Source organism: Camelus ferus, chromosome 5, assembly GCF_009834535.1.
Source record: "Camelus ferus isolate YT-003-E chromosome 5, BCGSAC_Cfer_1.0, whole genome shotgun sequence".
In the NCBI taxonomy this organism is placed as follows: domain Eukaryota; kingdom Metazoa; phylum Chordata; class Mammalia; order Artiodactyla; family Camelidae; genus Camelus; species Camelus ferus.
The window spans coordinates 17,863,195-17,883,298 of NC_045700.1; positions in this window are offsets into that span (position 1 = coordinate 17,863,195).

Below are 20,104 nucleotides of genomic sequence, written 5' to 3' on the forward strand. Positions count from 1 at the left end.
TGTTATTTCACAGAATAGAAATCTCTCTCTCTCTCGCTCTCTCTCTCTCTCTCTCTCTCTTTCTATATATATATATACATATATGTATTTATATATGTATATATATATACGTATCTATAAACCTTACTCAATCTTTAAAGGAGATAACAAAATGAACTCACTAGCATGCACGGCTTTCTCATGTGATGCATACATATGTACATGATGGATAAATGGATGGATGGATAAGCAAAAACTTCATTCATTCACTTATTCAGGAAATATTTAGTAAGAATGTACTATGTGCTTGGCATCATTCTAGGTGATAAGGGTACAGGGGTGAAAAGACAAGGTCCCTGTACTCAGTGAGCTTATATTTTAGTCAAGACAACATGCAACAAACAAGTAGACACATGCACATGATAATGACAATGAGGAGCTACAAAGATAATAAAACAGGGTACTGTAATAAAAATGGGCAGAATAATTTGATAAACTTACAGCCCCTGCCAAAGGGGTCCAGATAATTTAGTGTTGTGGTTTCAAACTTGATTTTAACACCAAGATCTGTATCTTTTTGATTGAAAATACACATCCTACAGGGAAATCTCAATAGATAATAGACGTAAAAGCGTATCTATTATAGTTAAAGGGTATGTGTGTGTGTGTGTGTGTGTGTGTGTGTGTGTGTGTATAGGGGTGTCAGACCCCTACACACTAATTTAGGTAAATTGTAACAAATTGACTACAAAATCATATTCATCATAAAATAAACATAAAACATAATATGTTAAAAATCAAATGATACTTGTCTCATTGCAATGGAATGGATAATGTTGCCAGTGATCTACCCTTAAGACATCTGTAATCTATTTGCATCGACTACTTGCCTCTTTGATCTGAGCTGGACGAAAGTCGCTTTCTTTACCTATATTCTTTTCTTCTTTCTTTCTTATATTTTAATTTATTTTCCTATTTTATTCAACTAGAAAACCACATCTGACAATTATGAAGGTTTGGGGAAAGGCACATATATTTGCCTCTGGATATTTCAATCAGAGACAGATCCAGAAATTATGGTGAAGTCTCCCTCTGAAGACTGCATCTGATGTTTGTCACTCTCAGTGGATGAGCTTATCACACTCAAATGTGGGACAGTTGTATGCTGCAAATCAGGAGATAACAGCATACAGATCCTTAGTCTATTCTTGGGTTCCATTTGGCTCTGAAAAGTATTTATTTATGTCTTACTGCCACATTCAAGTGTGTTTTTAAATATATAAAATAATACATAATAGGTTTTTTCTCCAATGAGTGAGGAAAGCCATTAAATGCTGGCAACAAATCTTTTTTTTTCTTTTCTTTTCTTTTCTTTTTTTTTCTTTTTTTTTTTTTTTTTGCCATTTCTGAGCTCTTTACCATGGTTTAGTCTTAAAAAAAATCCCATATCTTATCCTTCACATGACCATGCAGGTTCAGGCTGTTCAATATATTAAATATATCAATGAGATATATTCTATAATAAGCCAGTTGAAATCATAGAAATGGTCATGAGGAAATTACTATTTATTTTTATTTATTTATTTGTTTTACTTTTACTTTATTTAAATAACTCCCACCCCCCACCCCTTGCCTCTGACAATAACCAATCTGTCCTCTGTATCTATGAGCTTGGTTTACAAATTTTTAACAGGTTTTTTTAGATTGAACATATAAGAGAAATCATACAGTATTTGTCTCTTTCTGACTTATTTCACTTAGCATAATGCCCTCTAGGTCCATCCATGTAGAAATTATTTTTATCTCATCTCTCATTTCAAAATCTTCTTCCTCATAAATATCCAACATTATCTCTCCGTGACTATCAGTGTCTGCCGGTGTCATTATCTATGAATGACTGCAATTTCTACATGTTTTCAATTTTCACCATTTCCTTTGTGGTGGGCATGGTGATATCCACCACCCAAATCCCCATCCAGTAGTGAAAAACTTGTCCTTCATCCCCCACAACTCCCAGTTCCTGGGAGTGCAATTGGAAGACAGCTCTCAGCCAATAGCCCTCTTTGGGGATGCCTCTGCTGAAGAAAAATGACTCACCCAAGGTCATGTTTCCTTTCAGGGACTGACTGATCAGTGAGGGAATAGACAGACCTCACTCATTCATCCTAACTTAAGACAACTCTGACAGGTTGTCCCAGCCTCTGAACACCCCACAGGGTTGATTTAGGACTGGATCACAGCTCAAATTCTCCCTCTGCCCTATCTTTCCTTTCTTTCTTTTCCGTAAGTGTTGAATCTGACAGTAAGTCCTAATAAATGCCCTGCATGTTAACATCTGTCTCAAATCTGCTTCCTGGGGAATCCAACCTGTGATAGCTGGTACCAAAAGACGTAGAAGGGAGCAGTCACTGGGATGGGAGTTTGGGTGTAGAGCACATGCTGCCTGGTGGCAGTGAGGACCCCATCGCTGGTGGTAGGTGGAGCACAGAGAGGCTCTGGCTCAGTGTGGCAATACAATTGTTAGAACTCTTACCAGTAGTGAACTATGATGATACAGGTGGGAGACAGTGTGATAGCTCATGCAATGTATTAGGCTTTTGGAAATATGAGGTAAATGGCAACTTTGAGGACAGTGAAGTTTGGTGGCTATAAGTAACTCCACTCTGAAAAAAGAACTGAAACCTGAGAGAAATTAACTGGCAGGTAAAATCTAAGTGTGAAATCCAGAGGGCCTTCTTGGTATCATGTAAATAGGCCTTCAGCAGGAAAGAGAGTTGAGATCAGGCCCAGGATTTAATTGCAAGTGTAGCCAAACTCTGTAGAAACTTACAGTCCTCAGTCAAGGCTGGACTGCTGTTACAAGGTGAAGCCCTTGGTTGGAAAAGGATGGGACCCTGAGATGTGGGCTGGAGGCATCTGGATTCATGCATCCAAATATCTTCAATCCTGGGATTCACCGGAACCCTCTGAATCTGCACAGGTGGCCCACGTCTCCCTATGCAGGACTGATGCTTCCCACTTGCCTGAAGATGATGCAGATACCCCTCCCTGTAAGGCATCATGCATCTCTTCCTTCCCCTCTTTTTCTGTCCTTTAAGCCAATGACTAGGGCTGAATCACAACATAACCCAGCTGAGGACATGCTGGCCGTGCCCAGGGAGGGGACCACAGGACCTCACCAACTTGTCCCAGCAGAACCCAGGGGAGGACTGGATTCTGAGGATGCAGGACTGAGAAGGACAGAACATACATTTGATAAATGAGAGTCTATTGATATGAGAGCACTCTTCTGAGATATAGGATTTAACACTTGGTAAGGATTCCCAGGAAATGGTACAAAAACAGTGCTAGGATGGCTCTTGGAAGCATGGAAAAAGTGGTGATCTATACAGAATTGCTGTGGCACATGGTGGAAGAAGAAACTAAAAGGCTCAGAGAAGTGGGCATATGAGAGTGGATATCTTATGTAAGCATAAAAACCCCATGAAATGATTATGTTCTATGAAGGAGCCAGGAGGACACACCACTGACCAAAGCAATAAGGAATGTGCTGGAGAGGGGAGTACCAGCATCACTAAGAAGATCAGTGGTGATTGTGTTCTGTATCCAAGGCCTGACAGCAGGAGATGCTGTTACAGAACTGGGTTCACAGATAATACTGATGTCAAAGGAACCCAAAACAGTGGAGCCCATTGGCAGTGCGTTACTATCAGAAGCCAGGTGGGGACAATTATTGTAATAAGCACCAAGGTCAAATGAATTCCAAGGGGGTGTGACCCACAGATGGTTGTTGAGATAGTTAATAGAATTTGGTATCCTTAGGGGCAAAATAGATGGGCAGCCCATAAGGGTACTGATTTAAAGAAATCACGGGTGGATGATCAAAAGGCTGAATGTCATTGTTTCAATAAAAATTCATGATCCCTTGCCCCAGTTCTGGTCATGAGTCAATTTTAGAGCCAAAAACAACATCTACTGAGGGAGAGTTTAGGTTCCCAGGAAGGAGGATCCTAAAACACCTCAGTGTGTTCAGAAATGAATCCCCCAGTCCTTTTCCAAAGGGACCTATGGCCACTTACTCTGGTAACTTTATGTTGGGAAAAGAGGAATATTCAAATATTTTCAAGGACTGTTGGCCACAGAACCAGAGTTGCCATTGATACTTGGAGACTGAAGCATCATCGTGGGTCCTCTTTTAAAGAGGGGGTATATGAGAGCTAGGTAATAAGTGGGGTCCTGGTTCAAGTCTGGTTCACAGTGACTTTACTGGATCTGTGGACCCACCCAGTGATCACTTACCCAGTCCTTGAATGTGTGATTGAAATAGACACACTTGGTAGTTGGCACAACTGGATTCTCAGCCTGTAGGGTAAGAGATATGATTGTGGGAAGGTCAAATGGAAGGTCCTGAAATGTCTTTTATCCACCCTGCCTGCCCACTGACAAGATAGTTAAAAATAATAATGCATTCTGTGGATAATGGCAGATATTAGTTCCACCTTTAGAGATACCAGCTGGTGGTCCCTTTCATATCACATTTAACACACCAAACAGATCATGAAAAATGACAGTGGACCACTGTAAAGTTAACCAACTAGTAGCCCCAAATGCAACTTTGTTGAACAGATTAGCATGGCCTCAGGGCTATGATATGTGCTCTGGCTAATACTTTCTTTTTTAACCCTATTGGAAAAGAGGATCAGAAATAGCTTGCATTGACTTAAGGACAAGAATATCATTTGTGGTTTTGTCCCAGTTAACGTTCCTTCCCTCTGTCATAAAATAGTCTAGATTATCTGGGCATCCCACGGAATATCACTTTGGTCCACATACAAATGATATCATGCTAATCAGATTAGGTAAATCTTACCTTGGTAAAACACATTCATTCCCAAGGGTGGGAGATAAAATGTACAAAGATTCAGAGACCCACCACATCAGTAACATATTTAGGGGCTCTTACTCTGGGGCATATTGGGATATCCCCTCAAAAGTAAAGGACAAATGATTACAGTATGAGTCTTTCACCACAAAGAAGGAAGCACAGTGCACAACTCTTGGTGGGCTTCTTCTGGTTCCAGAGGCAGCATATTCCAAACCCGGAGGGTACTGCTCTAGTTCATATAGTAGGTGGTGTGCAAGGTGGTCAGCTCTGACTGGTGCCCAGAGCAGGAAAGGGCTCTGCAGCAGTTACAGGCTTGGGCTACATGACCAGGTAGACCCCATGGTATTGGTGGTATGAGTGGTGGGAGAAGGTCCCTCGTGGAGTTTGTGGCAGTAAGAGAGCTACAGTATACACCTGTAGGTTCTGGAACAAGCAATGCTATCTGTGGTGAGATGTATATACCTTCTGAAAAACAGCTTGTGGATTCCAGTAGAGATTTTATACTTGAACTTGGTGCATCAAGTGACCATATGTCCAGAAGGGCCCATAGTAGACTGAATTCTGTCAAACTCCAAAGATTGGAAAGGCCTAGTAAGAGTCCGTAGAAAAATGAAAGTAGCATCTAGGACTGAGCATGAATAGGACCAGAGGACAAAAGCGAACTGCAGAGACATGGTCCCACATCATCTACCCTGTTTGCACCACTGCCCCTCCCTCAGCTCACTTCTCTGCTGCATGGGGACCCTTTATGACCAGGTGATAGAAAAGGAAAAACCCTGACTTGGTTCTGGTATGGCTTGACCAGGTATGCCTGTTTAGTTGAAAATGATGGTGACCGCACTACAGTCCTTCTTAGGGTGGCCTTGAGGGAACTCGTGATGGAAAACCTTCCCAATGAGTAGAGCTTTGATTGGTGCACCTTTGTGGAAGGAGACATGGCTTTGAGATTAGAATCTATTCAGACTCAAGATCAACGGTGGCTCTTCAGGGGCCTGAGAGGAGAGAGATTGAAAGTTAAGGTGTAAGGAGGTCAGGTGTAAATTCATGTGGATGGATATATAGGAGTAGGAAAGAAGGAAAAAGATCTTCGTCTTTTATAATAAAACTCACCAGAGAGCATCCACTGTGGAAGAGGCACTAAGCAACCAAAGTGACAGTGTGACTTGGCCAGTTGACATCGACTGCCCCAGTGCTGGCCCAATGGGACGTGAATAAACTAGCCATGGTGGGAAGGATGGAGACTGTGCATGGGACCAACAGCATACAGATTTGTGCTTCTCATCCCCAGCACTCTGGGCTTTATGGTCGAGAGATCCTAGCTCCTAGAGGGGACCATGAACACTTCTGTCAGGGGACAGAGCAATAGTCCCATTAAACTATAAGCTATGGCTGCTGCCTACAGCAGGCTCCTTATGCCAAGGGATCAGCAGGAAGAGTCACTTAGATTCTGGTAGAGCCTTCATGCTTGGCCCTGGTGTATCAAGTGACCATATGTCCAGAAGGGCTCATGATGCACTGAATTCTGTCAGACTCCAAAGGTTGGGAAGGCTTAGTAACAGTCCATAGTACAATGAAAGTGACATCCAGGCACCATCTTGGCAGGGATAATTGGACCATATCATGAGGATGAGATAGGGCTGCTGTTACACGGTGAGGGCAGGGAAGAATGTGGCACCCAGGTGATCCACTTGGGTACCTCTTTGAGCCTCATTACCAAATTTTGCTGGTAATTGGACGAACTTAGCCACCCTGACCACCAGGGACTCAGCCTCTTCATGTGTGAGGGGTAGGTCATGCCCCAGATAAGCCAGTGAGACCAGCTGATGTGTTAGCTGAGGGGGAGGGGAATCCAGATGAGTTGTAGGGGTGGGAAATGACAAGTGTCAGTTACTGCCCTTAGACCAGCTGCAGTGATACGGGCTGTAGTTCATCTCACTAACTTTACTCTCCTGAATTTCCCCTAAGAATCTGTAGGAGCTGCTCCCAGGGCTTATACAAAGAAGTAGATATGAGCAGAGCAGAGGGTGGGCCGTGCTGGATGTACTTCCCAGATCTTCCCTTAGGGATATAGGACAAAGTCCTCTTGCTGTTGAGAATGTTGCAGGAAGATGGCTCAGCTGTCAGCCCTTTTAGGGCTTGCCTTGGCCGAGGAATGTTGTGCTCAAAAGACAGCCTACGTCCAATGTCTAATCAGTGAGGGAGTATGAAGCTTGGTCCCCTCACCTCAATTCAGTTGAACTCTGAAGAGCTATCTCCTAGATCCACAGCTCTCTGGGAGACCAGCTGTGGACTTTGTTGGGGTGTATTTTGGCTCATCTTCTCCCTCTGCTCAAACTTGCTTCCTCTCTCTCTCTTCAGTGGGTGTTGATTCCAAGCATATGCCTTAATAAACCTCCTGTATGCTCATCTCCATCTCTGAGACCTCTTTGTAGGGAACGCATTTGAAACTGAATCAAGATGGGGAGGGTATAGCTCAAGTGGTAGAGCACATGCTTAGCATGCACAAGATCCTGGGTTCAATGCCCAGTACTTCCATTAAAAAACTAATAATAAATAAATAGACCTAATGACCTTGCCCCCCTACAAAAAAATGAAAAATCTTTAAAAAAAAAAAAGCTGAATCAAGACCCATCAAGGCATGTGGTCAACAGCCAACTGGTCTTTTTGAGGGAAACAGTGAATAGAGTGGTGTTCAGATGCACCCTCTTCAATTCATTGGAACTTCCTTCTTTGATGCACACAGAGATGGAACTTGTCCAAAACTGATACTAACACACTTTCCCACTTTACACCATGGCTTGCAGAATAAGTATTGACCAAATGAAAATTGTCTCCATGTAGAGCATGGATTTTCAGTGATAGACAGTCATCAAGTAGATTGTATCTCAGTAAAAGAGTCTCGCAGATAGTGGTGATGTGGCACAGCATGGTAAATGTATTTAATGCCACTGCATTATCTGCCCAAAATGGTTCAAATGGCAAGGTTTATGTTATAATATTTTACCACAATTTTAAAAGACCTATAATGTAATATACCAAAAACTATTGACTTATATATGATCAGTGGGTGAATTTTATGGAATAAAATTATATCTTATGAATTTTATGGAGTAAAATTATATCTTGTCAAATAAAATTATATCTTATAAGTTATATCTTAATAAAAGTGTTAAAGAGATTTTGGAGGAGGAAATCATCCATTTCTTCTCTTGCATACATGTGCCTCCCACCAGAACTGAATTTTGTCTACATATTAAGTGAAATAACTGCACAGACATGATACCAACCTTTCTCCCATGTTATATACTGTTGCCATTCTGCAACATTTACCAATGTTCGTTGATAAAGAAACTTCCCTGGGAGTTCTGCTTTCTTTCCAAACGTAGTATTTATCGTTACCTTTGTAGCTGGTTTTACAAACTTCCTGGCCATAGTGCAGCATATAACTATTCTTCTGAGGAGTGAGTCCTTTGTGATGTCTCTGTAGTTTTGGTTAACTCCATCACCTTGAGCAATAAAATTCATCTACTGTGTACTGGGAAACACTTACATGTTTGCAGTTATTCTGGAAAAACTTTATCGTTCTATCAGAGAAGTCATTGTACTTTGCTGGAAAATAACACTGAAGCTTTCATGGCTTCCTGCTGTTACTGGAAAACATTTTTATAAAGGATGCCACCCTTGAGGTCTAGGGGCAAATATACCACCAGTCCAATACAATTCTGTTTTCAGATTTTTCTGGTCATGCTTCCTATCCTTAACCTACAGACTTAGATTTTTCTTAACTTGATCATCACAATCATATTCTCACTTCTCCCAGCATGAACTGCTTCTCCTCCCTTCATTTGTCTTTAAATCTGTTCTTTACATTCAAGATGCTATCCTGAGTTATGGTATTTACATTATCATTTTCATCATCACCACTTCTGAACCATTGATCCATTTTTTTTTGTCAATTAAGGACAATCATAATATTAACAACTGAAAATACAAATTCAATAAGCAAAAACAATGACATGTTAGCTGAGATAAAATCCACACCATGTAACTGAGCGTTGGTAGAGATGAACAGATGGGTTGCTGGGGTAACCCAGGCTCTGAGGATCCTGTGTCGAGCAACCACACCTGGTCTTTTCTCTTTCCCTCTCTCTTCTTCCTTTCTTTCGCTGTTGGTCCTAGCTGAACTCCTCACCTACCCACTTTCCCTTCTTACCCTTCTCTCCATTCCCCTGTTCCTCTGCTTCCCTTTTGAGAGTTATGGCATTAAAATGGAAAGAGACCTTGGAGATCTTTAAGTTGATGACTTCATTTTACAGGTGAGGAAACTGAAGCCCAGAGAAGTACAATGATCCAATCCAAGTCAAAGGGACCAGACCTGGTCCCCTAGTTCCTCTGACTTACGGCCAGTGTGTTTCCATTTGTCATGAAGCCACTAAGCCTGCTCCTTCAGCTCGTCTTTCTGGTCCACTCTTGGCACTGACAGAGATTGGACGCATAGTGATTAAGGTTGGTTGTTACCAGAGCTAGACAAGTAGAGGCTTAAGGGAGTCAAAACTTCTCTCCTCTGTTTCCTCTTACCCTGTGCCCACTGAATATTCAGTAACTGATAGTCTTTCTGCATTTTCCCTCCTAAAATATCTGCCAGAATTGCACACTGCCTTCTGTACTGCTCTGTGGCAAGTTTGGGTGACTCTCCAGATGACCTGTTCTCCATGCAGCAACTCAGCAATCCAGGCTGCTTGGACACATGGTATTTCCATTTCACCAGGTGTCCTCCATGATTGCCATGGAGGAGGAAGACAGAGTTGGAAGGTGGGCATGAGCTCTTCTGAGCTTCAGCCTCGTGACACCCACAATCCACTGGTCAGAGTTTATCACTTAACTCCAAGGGGCTAGGAAATGCAGGGAATGTTTGGTGATCATGACTATTTCTACTGTGGTCCTTCTTTGCAATTGGAGCTCTGGGAAGACTTGACTACTTAGTACTCAAGTACAAACTCTTTTAAAGCCTTCATGTCTTTCCACTGAAGCATTTCACTCTGCCGAGAATATCCTTCTTGCTGACCTGACAAACTCCTACAAACGTTAAGTCTCTATTTCTTCTAAGAAGCCACCTCTGAATTTCCCAGGCCAACTTAGTAATTCCTTCTCCAATGTCCCCACTGATGGAGGTAGTCACCTCCATCACAGCTCTTTCTATATTGTTATAATCCTTTGCCTGGCTGTTTCCATTTAAATAGAAATCTCTCTGTGAATAGAGAAAGTATATTTTCATCTTAGGGTCCTGAGTTTTAATACAGTGGTTCACAGAGACTCTTCATAGCTGTGGTTGAATAAATAAATGTACAAATAAATTTAAAAAATAACTAAAACACAATCTAATTTTTTGTTATATTCCATCCACACCACCACCACCTTAGCCTAAGAAACCACCTTCTCTGGCCTGGACAACCACATAGACTGTTTCTGATATTCCTCTTCCACTCATGCCCTTATCCAATCCATTCTTCACTTAGCAACGACACAATTATGGAACATGAATCAGAGTGGTGTTTTCTATCTCCTTAGAATAAAATCCAAACATCCAAATTCCTTCCCATGACCCCCTGCCTGCCAATCTGGCTTCAGTTCACTCTCTTATCCTGTGGCTCCCACCCATACTGGCCTCCAGTTAGTTCCCTGAACACACTAAGATTTTTCTTCCCCCAGTGCTTTCTCAGGGCTAGTTCCTGTGCCTGGAATACTCCTACTTTCTCTTTTGGTTAGTTCTTTCTCAGTTTTTAGTTTAAATGTCACTTCTCTAGTTCAATTGTTTTGTTTTGATGGCAAGTGAGAAAATCCCACTCAAACTACCCCAAATAATAAAGGGAATTTACTACTGCCTATATCCAACAACCCCAGAAATAGTTCTGGATTCGAGAAAGGCTTGATCTATGTCATTGAGGACCCTGTTTCTCTCATTTACTGTACAGATGCTCTTTCCTCATGATCACAAAATGGCTGTCATTGTTCCAAACTTACATCCTCATACCACAGTCTCCAGGAGTAGAGAGACTACTCTTCTGGTAGTTCCTGCTCAAGTCCAGGGATTCAGTCTCCCTCATTGACCTAAGCTGCATCCCATGCCCATGTCTAAACCAGTGACCTTGGAAGGGACATGAAGGTAGGGGGTAGGGATTAGACTTGCTTAAGCCAATCAGAATCTTGCTTGGAGCTGAGGATGGGACCACACATGATGTAACAGCATGGCTACATATAGGGGAGAGTTGAAATTTCCAAATGGTGAGGAGTACTTCTGGTGGGAAATTAATTTTGGAATACAACAGCAACAACAACAACAACAACAAAAGTCCATCACGTTTTCTCAGAGGAGCCTTCATTGCTCACCCTGTCTAAGGAAGTTCCCTCTGTTATCTTCTTTTACTGAATCCTATGTCCTTCCCTCATTGTACTTGTGACTGTTTATACTATTTATTTTGTTTTTTACTCATTCATGGTCTGAATCTCCCAATAGGCTCTAACTTCATACGAGCAGATGCCATGTCTGATTTGCTTACTTAGGGCTAGAACATTCTAGAAAATTCAATAAATAAATAAGATATTAATGGGAGAAAAATAAACAATTTTCTTCTTTTGCAATTTAGCCCTGGTTTTCAACCAGGAGATGCAGGCAAGGAGGGGTTGAAAGAAAAAGGGTGACTGTGAGCACTGTGAGTGTTAATTTGGCTTTTCTTTGTCTAGAAGCTTAGTCCTCTGTCCTTTCCAATAATCCCTCAAATTCCGCATCCCCAGGCCTTTTTTTATTAACCCACCTGCTCCTGGCACTCCAGTAATTTGATGTTTCTTTGAGTTTTTTTTTTTTTTAAACCTAGCTTGAATGAGGGTCTTCATAGAAATCTTGATTTTTAAAAAAGAGTTGTTGGTGAAATTATGTTTTTCCAGAGAAGGTAGGAACCAAGTTTTCTCTTTTTGTGTTCCCCCAGCTCCTACACTATAGTGGGTGTGCTTCACTGAGTAAAAATTCAATCTCCTTCATGGAAATTGAGACTGGAGTCAATGCCAGGTAGTAGAAAGGGGGAGGAAAGTTGGGAGGGAGCCAGGAAAAAGAAGAAAAATTGCCAGGAAAGAATAAAGTTCGGTAAACAATGAAGTGTGAGGTCTTTGGGTTAAAGGGACATATTTAAACAGAAGGAAAGTTAGAATAAACTTGGGAAATGGAGTAAAAACTTACAAAATAGAACTAGAGCCTGAAGAATCTGCCTTCTTATATTTCTTCATTTATTCAGCAACACTTGTTGAGCACTTAGTCTGTGCAGACACTCTTCTCGGAGCTGAGGCTACAGAGGGGACCAAAACATGCCCATTTCTGCGGTCACAGAGCTCATATTCTAGGGAGGGAAGCTAGACAGTAAAGTAGCAAGCAGATACAGACCACGGGCTCCTGGATACAAATGTCAGATTGCAAACACACATCTACTTTTACTCCCTCCTGAGACCCTGCAGCAGGAAATAAAGGCATAGATACTCATGAATGAGGAAAAGGGGAGGAAAAGTGACAGGGCCAAGAGGGGCAAACTCAAGAAGTCCGCATCCTGAGTGGGCAGAGGAGAAATCGGAGAACCAACTTGGTTTACACCAATCACCTCCCCAAGTGCAGGCAGTGGGTGTGTCAGCGGAATCTGGAATGAGGGGTGTGTGTGTGTGTGTGTGTGTGTGTTTGCAAGTCACAAGATAAAATAAAGAGGATCAGTTCAGAATCTGCTCTCCAGACCCTCTCCTTTTCTCCACAGGGGAGAGCCGGGCACCTCCGGCAGAAGACAGGGGCTCTATTCCCTGGAGAAGACTCCCCGCCCAGCAGAGGATGGCAGGCTGGACACCAGTGGGGGATGAGGTGAGTGTCTATGTACTGGATGCTGGGGCCCCTTGCCCCAAGGATGATGGCAGCCAGACCTACACTTTCCAGCAGGAGTTTGGAGGAGTGTTCTCTGGAGAGTCTGACCATCTCAAGAGAGACCTAAAGATATTGATATTGGAGTTTTCCAACCAAAAAGTGCAGCCTGATCACAGCCTATAGTGAAATTCTCCAGTCAGCAATCCCCACCTGTGTAATCAGAGATACCAATCAGCATTTTAGCTCCCTGCTCCTCAGAGGAGCAGATGGCCAGGGATTACCAGACATCTGAGGAAAGGTTCTAATAAGAAAGACCAAACAAAAGCTGAATGCACAGAAAAAGCAACTTGGAGGATACAGACTATCTAGGGAGAAGAGAGCTTGTAAGAGAGAGAGGTGGAGGAAGGGGGAAATTCTCATTAAATACTCAAAGAGATAAAAGATATTACAACCCTGAAATAAGAACAGGATGCTATATTAAAAAGTAATATTCAGAGGGAAAAAAGAGCTGTTGGAAATCAAAAATGTGATGGCAGAAGTGAAAATCTTGGGTGAGTTGAAGAGACCTCTCGAAAAGTAGAATAAAAAGACCGAGAGGTGGATAAATAGAGGAGAAAAGATGAGAAAATCAGGAGATCCAAATAAAAGGGGTTTCAGAAAAAGGGGAGAAAGACAACAAAGTAGGATTGTCAAAGAAAGAATTCAATAAAAAGTCCTAGAATTAAAAAACGTGAGCTTCCAGATTGAAAGGGCCACCAAAGACTGTCACAACTGCCAGTATGTGAAGAGTCCCACACTCACATCATCATGAAATTTCAAGACACTAAACAAGAGGAAGAGCTTAAAACCTTCCATATCTTGTAATAACTTTTAATGAAAAAGAATATGAAAATGAATAGATGTATATATGTATATGACTGGGACATTATGCTGAATATCAGAAATTGACACATTGTAACTGACTGTACGTCAATTAAAAAAAAACAAAACACTACCACAACAGCAAAATCTTCCAGACAGCAAAAATATGTCACTTACAAAGGGTCATTAATTAGTATGGTTTCTATTGAGAAACTTTGGGAGATGGAAGACAGTGGCGCAATGCTTTCAAAATTCTGAAGGATAATGACTTCTGAGCTAAAATTCTACTTCTAGCCAAATTTACCTGTGAGGATAGAACAGAAGCATTTTCAGATGCACAAAGGCTTAGAAAAAAATTTGTCTTCCACGTAGACTTTCTTAGGAAGCTTTTGCAGTACATGCTCCACCAAAATGATAGCGTAAACCGAGAAAAATAAAGATGTTGGAGTCAGCAAACAAGATGCCTAGGGCGATGGAGAAGAGACATTCCAGAAGTCAGGAATGTCTCAGATACACAGGGAAACCATCTTAAATGGGACCATGTCAGAAGGTGGAGGGAGGAGAATGCTTCAAGAAAGAGCCACCTGAAGAAGTTTGGTTTTTATTACTCATGCAAACACAGAAGAAAAGAAATGATAAAACAGGAAACTGTAAAGTTAGTAACTCCAGGCAAAACAGAAATAATTGGAAATAAAAAGCAATAATATAATACTATGTGAATCATAGTATTTGCATAGTCCTAATTATGTAACACTGAATGTTGATCTATCCCAAAGTACTAGGAGGAAAGAGGGATGGAAAGTACGTGGCTGCATGGTGAGGGCAGAGGGAAAAGAGAGAAAAGATCCTCACCTTCCATGGTGGGAAATCAATACATAAAGCCCAGAAGCGTTTTTAAAAATATTTATTTATTTATTTGGGGTTTGTGTTTTTGGTTTTTTTTTGTATATCTTTTTTTTAAATTGATGTATAGTTGATGTACAATATTGTGTTCTTTTCAGGTGTACAGCATAGTGATTCAGTTTTTTTTTTTTGGCAGATTATACTCCATTATAGGTTACTGCAAAATATTGGAGATAATTGCCTGTGGTATACATTAAATCCTTGTTGCTTATCTTATATGTATAGTGGTTTATATCTGTTAATCCCATACTCCTAATTTATCTCTCCTCCCTTCCCCTTTGGTAACCGTAAATTTGTTTTCTATGTCTGTGGATCTGTTTCTGTTTTGCTATATACATTTATTTGTATTATATTTTAGATTCCACATGTAAGTGATATCATATAGTATTTGTCTTTCTCTGTCTGATTTGTTTCATTAAGTATAATATTCTCTAGGTCCATCCATGTTGCTGCAAATGGCAATATTTCATTCTTTTTATGGCTGATTAATATTCCATTGTGTGTGTGTGTGTGTGTATGTGTATCTATATCTATATCTCCATCTATCTTACATTTTCTTAAGTCTGTTGATGGGCGCTTGGGTTGCTTCCATGTCTTGACTATTATGCACAGTGCTGCTATGAACACTGGGGTGCATGTATGTTTTTGAATTAGAGTTTTTATTTTTTCCAGATATGTACCCAGATAGAAATGCTGGGCCATGTGGTAGTTCTATTTTTAGTTTTTTAAGAAACTTCCATACTGTTTTCCATAGTGGCTGTACCAGTTTACATTCCTACCAACAGTGTAGAAATTTTCTCTTTTCTTCACATCCTCTTCAGCATTTATTATTTGTAGACTTTTTGATAATGGCCATTCTGACTGGTATGAGATGATACATCGTTGTGGTTTTGATTTGCATGTCTCTAATGATGATCAAGTGATTTTGAGCATCTTTTCATGTGCCTGTTAGCCATCTGTATGTATTCTTTGGAAAAATATCTATTCAGGTCTTCTGCCCAGTTTTTGATTAGGTTGTTTGGTTTTTTGATATTGAGTTATATAAGCTGTTTGTATATATTTGGATATTAACCCCTTGTTGGTTGCATTGTTTGTAAATATTTTCTCCCATTGTCTAGGTTGTCTTCTCATTTTGTTGGTGAATTCCTTTGCTGTGCAAAAGATTTTAAGTTTAATTAGGTCCCATTTGTTTACTTTTGGTTTTGTTTTAAAGATTTTTGGGCAACTGTTAAAGTTGAAAGTGGCTGGCGTGGGTATGGGCTATATAAGGATAGAATATTTTTACTCCTCATAGTAAGCTTTGTAGATCTTGATTGTTTCACTCTGTGCGCAATTAACATTGAAAAAGAATAAGATCAAAAGAAAGGAAAAGTACTGGAAAGAAATAAAGCAAAATGTTAGCTGTTTTTCTCTTAGTTTATGGTAATGGATTATTTTTATTGTCTTATTTGTAGTTTTTCATTTTTTTATGCAGTTTCTGAAATGAACATGGACTAGATTTTAAATCATAAAATACATGTTTTAGGTTAAAAAGAGAGACAGCTGTAGTGAGAAGAACCAGTTTTGATAGGAGGATTTGGGAAGACTTCACTGATGGTGACATTTGGCCATATCTTTGAGGGAGAAACCATGTTGGTACTCAGAGGAAGAGCATTCCAGAAAGATGTGCAGAGGTCCTGGGGTGGACATCTGCTTGAACCATGATTGGTGCCTGTGAGAAGCAGAACAGGGGCAAAGTATGTGATAAGTGTGGAGGGTGAGAAACAATGAGGTCAGAGAGAGGGCTTGGGGCCAGACCCTGAAGAATCTTGTGGGGCATGTTAAAGACTTCAGACTTTAGTGGAGAGGGTATAGCTCAAGGGTAGAGCGCACGCTTAGCATGCACAAGGTCCTGCATACATAAAGTCCTCGATTCAGTTCCTAGCACCTCCATTAAAACAAGCAAACAAATCTAATTACCTCCCCCACCAAAACAAATTAAAAAATTTTTTTTAAAAACTCCAAAACTTCAGACTTCATCCTAACTAAGGGAAGCTGTAAGAGTTTTGAGGAGAAAAGCAGCATGATCTGATTTGCATTTTAACAGGATCACTGTGGCTGGGGTATGTGTGCGCGTACGTGTGTGTGTGTATGTGTGTGTGTCTGAGTGTGTGTGTGTATTGAGGGGGAGGGGGAAGAGAGGAGGGAGGTGGCAAGAGGGGAAACTGGGGGACCACTTGGGAGGCTCTTGCTATAGTCCAGGTGAGAGATGCTTCAGGGTTAAGCACTAACGTTCAAAATGTTTTAGTTTTCTTTTAGCAGCAGAAACCTTTTTTCAAACGAAGTCTTACGTTCACCTCTCACTTACATAACATTAAAGTGAGTTATGAAAGTGCAGGGGCTTTAGTTGAAGTAGGAAGTGGGGAGTCCTGATCTCCTGCCTCATCCCCTCATCCCTGCCTGCTTATCCTGGTGATCCCTGGGAGGTGTGCCTTTGAAGCTGGGGTCCTGCCAATGGTCATCAGAAAACTGACTCACCCAGCTGCCTCCTTTTATTGAAGAGATCCAGTACAGGGAGGAGTTGGATGAGGAGTGGGGTTGGGTGGAAGCACTTCCTGGGTGAGGTGGTGGGGTGGTTCATGCTGTGGGAAGAAGTGAGGAGGCAGGAAAAAAGACGCGTGCTCCCTGCCCCTATGGGGCAGAGCAGTACCCAGGCATTTTCCCTCTGGCTCAGGTCATTTTCCACTGCATTGTCGTGCTTCTGGTCACTTTCAGGCCAAGTGTAAGATGTCAGGTTTTTACCGTCTAGCTCTGCACCCCCATCCCTTCCCCAGGGGGACTTGCTTTGACCCAACTTGTATCCATAAGAAAAGTTGGGATGGGGGAGGAGAGGACAAGTGAGGATAGTGGGTAAGGAAATGGTGAGGATCTTCCATAGAGAGAGGATCTTGGCTCTTAGAGCCTAGCCCCATGGTGTCCTAGTAAATGTTTGACAACTGCTCTCTGAAAGGAAGGAAGGGGCCCTGATTAGCAGCATTGAAGATTTCTGTGGTGTCAATAGTCCCATCATAATGATTGAATGACATCAGCATGACGTCACTGCACATGAAGTTGGGGCGTTGCTCATCACTGTACAGTATTCCCACTGTATAGATATGACTGACGCAGTGAAGAATAGTAAACTATTCTAGCACAATTGAATGTGATGAGTTTGATTATTATTACCTTCATTTTTTATTTAATTTAACTTTTTAATGATTGTGGTTAGCAACTGGCTGGCACAATTTCTGAAAAGTTAGCACTCGACTCTCAAGAGCCAGTTTGAGCCAGCACCCCACTGCCCCACCTGTCAAAAACCCTTCTAAACATTGAATAAAAAATTTCAGTCTCTAAACAAACTGTGGTACATCTATAGATAGGAACACCACTCAGGAATAAACAGGAACGAGCTACTAATACACCAAAATCTCAAATGACTCTCACAGGCGTTATGCTGCATCTAAGAAGCTTGTATTAAAGGCTTCAGAACATATGAGAGGCTCCACTTTTCTGATAGACTTGAAAGACAAAACTGTCATGACAGAGAACAGATCAGTGGTTGGGGCAGGAGGGAGTGACAGTTAAGGGGCAGCATGAGACAGTTTTTTGGGGTGATGGAACTGTTCTATGTCCTGAATTGGTAGAGATTACACGAATCTATACTTTGTTAAATTTCATAGAATTGTATAAAAAGTTAATTTTCTGTATGATAATTTGTTTTTGCACTTGAGATGATTTTTTTGTACTGTATAACATTTTTTTAAAATAAGAAAGAAAAGTCAGCATATTCTTAAAAACAATAACAACAACAGAGTTCCTGTCTGAATTGGGCAACTTATTCCACCATTTTGGGCCTCCTTAGAATCTGCTGTGAAATGAAACATCTAGACAGTCAGGAGCTGCACATGCAAATGCCTGTGAGGGGGAAAGTGGCTAATGTAAGTGGAATACAATAGGGAGTGGTGGGGACTGTGGAAAAGTGAGCTTTCATCAGCCTGTATGGAGCTGCTTCAACTTCTGTCTCAGCAGATGGCTGCAATGATGGATTATGTGCCTAATGTGTCTGATTTTTTGAATTTCAAGATAAGTGAAGGCTCTGGATTTTTTAAAAGGTGAAGTTTCCTTATTTGTAAGCACAGAACCCAACAAAACATGTTTGTGAATCATATTCAGCTGAGGGGCTGCCAGTTTGTGGCCACTGGATAGAATGCTCTGTACCATCTTTTTTAACTCTTTGGGCCAGGATTGTAAACCCTGATAAGGAGCTTCTTTGTCAGAGATTGCATCAGAGATTTGAAGTAACTTTCAAATTTCTTGCACCACTGAACGTAAAATTAAGCCCTGCTTTACCCCATTTAAAAGTTGTGCAGTGGTAAGTACTGAGTATTATTTTGGTTGTCAGAATCCATGCGTGGGGAGGAGAACCCAGTGCTGATGTGGATTCAAGTGGCTCTGCTCCCCTTTTGACAGCCCTGCAGGGGCACTGGGAAATGTCATTTAGTCTGTTATAGATCATAGCCTCTCGTAAATAGGCCGGACTTCTCTGCACACACTACCGATTTTGTGATGATGAGTGAGAATTGAGTTCATCTTTCATCCCCATTGCTGGACTGTGATTGATGTTCTTGCACATTTAGATTTACACTTTGCATGTAACAGGGGAAAGCCCATTATAAAGGGCTGAAAAATGGAATTGGGGTAGGGGACAATATGCACCCAGAGCAGGAAGCTGAGGGATGGAGCACAGACATGAGTAGGACAGATAAACCTAGGAGTTGAAGGGCCTGGTCTCAGGCTGGAAGGATGGTGCCCCTCCCCCACCGTACAACTGAATTACCCACCAGCATTGCACACTAAGGGGAAAACCCCATTTGGGAGTCTGTTCGGGCAGATCTAGGGCTGGGAGGGGAATGGAAAGAGGCTTACCTGAAGGCTCTTTAGTCCTCAGAGTTGCATCTCTAGGAATCCCCAGACCCAGGATGAAGGAGGGTAATAGGAAGAAATCTATAGATTGAGGAGTCTCACTCCTGGACCTCAGAACCCATGAAAGGAAGTTGGACCTTTTCTTGCTAATGAACTGTGGCACCACAGATTTGCCCAACATGGTTTCCCTTTCCCGCTTCATCTAACAATCTAGTTCAGGGATGGACTTGTGATTCCTGCTGGTATAATCTGAGTTCCTCCCAGTACTTGTACTATAATTAAACAGAAAGAGGGACTTTTCTCTGTGAGCATTAGCTGTAAGAATTATATAACCCAGAGCATCTTGCCACCATATGGAAGGGTCTATGAAAGAAAAATTAAAATGATAAGTACATTTAAATGGTCTTGATGCTATTGATTGAGGTCCTGGATACAGCCCTACCTGAAGTCTATGTCGGAACTTTATACTTAAATGTGTCAATTTCTTTCTTCTGCCCTTTCTTCACACTTCTTTTTCTTTTATCATATGCTAGTTTGTGCTCAGTGTCTGTCATTTGCAACCTGAAAGTCCTAATTATTGTATTTCCTTATATATATGTCAAATGCTAAACAGGTTGACACACATATTGACTATATTAATAATA